Source organism: Etheostoma spectabile, chromosome 5, assembly GCF_008692095.1.
Source record: "Etheostoma spectabile isolate EspeVRDwgs_2016 chromosome 5, UIUC_Espe_1.0, whole genome shotgun sequence".
Lineage (NCBI taxonomy): Eukaryota > Metazoa > Chordata > Actinopteri > Perciformes > Percidae > Etheostoma > Etheostoma spectabile.
Genome location: NC_045737.1, coordinates 11,233,510 through 11,234,732, shown reverse-complemented (window position 1 = coordinate 11,234,732; position 1,223 = coordinate 11,233,510).

Below are 1,223 nucleotides of genomic sequence, written 5' to 3'. Positions count from 1 at the left end.
CGACCAATCAGCAGTCTGCAGGTTTTCACCGCACCTTTTGGTATCACCTCAGTTCGCTTGGTACCTCGACTTAGGTGGTACTAGAAGTACCTGTTAGCAGGTACCAGGGACTTTTTTTCGTAATGGAAAACCCCAAAAAAGGCGAGGCGAGTCGAGGACTTACCATGCAGTGGAAAAACACCATAATTGTATTTGAAGAATATTACAGAAAGACCAGAGTCAGATGTTAATACACTTCAGTTGTTTACTTTCATTTTGAATGTAACCATGTTCTCTACATTGTTCTGGTAAAAAATAAATGTCATGACATTTATAAAAGACTCTTTGAGTGAAAGACTCCTCCTGGTTGCTATGGATGAATTTGCAATCTGCCCTGCATTCTGCTGAGACTCATAATGTAACAATAACTTCTTTTTTTTTTTTAACCTTTTACTTTAATCTACATTGAACTTTTATATTAGCCTTGAAACCGATCATTTTGTTGAAATAGATCCAAGCGGCTGTCACAAATATAGTAGACTAGTGTCTTTTCTTTCTGACGCACACCCACAGATAACCAACAGCACATGGTAACATCAACATGATTATGTACATTAAACCCATTTTGTTAGTGGCCGTGGGTGATTGAGCAAGACAGTGTGCAAAGCGTTTCCCTGACTCTGACATATTTTTGTCCATATATTGATAGACAAGAGCATATGCAGTTATTTAGCGTTCCAATTCATTTCTTACCCTAATGTGCACAAAGAATAGGCCAGCTGTGTGACTCCCATTAGGATGGTTAGGTACGGCATGAACAAGTTCAGATACGTTGCATTGCTGTTTCAATACGGTTCCTGTGCATGTGTTTATCAGCAATGCATGACATCATTTGATCATCGACAATAATAATACAAATTAAAAAATGCATTTATGTTGTATAAAACAAGGTAGAAATGGTATAATAAGAACAACTCAAACACTATTGCATGCAATTGCTCAACATTCAAGAGTACAAAAACTGATTATTCTTCAGATTGTCTTTTTTTCTAAATCAATCTTAATTGTGGAAAATGTGCAACATGAGTGTTTCTCTCATCGGAAAAAAAGATTGTAATGATACACAGGCACATTTTTGTGTGATTTGATCATGATTCGTCCAATCGCGCGTCCGCATGGAGGGGACAGCGGGGCCGGAAGCAGCTCTGAAGACGCTGGAGGCTGAATGGTTTTTGTTGTTGTTG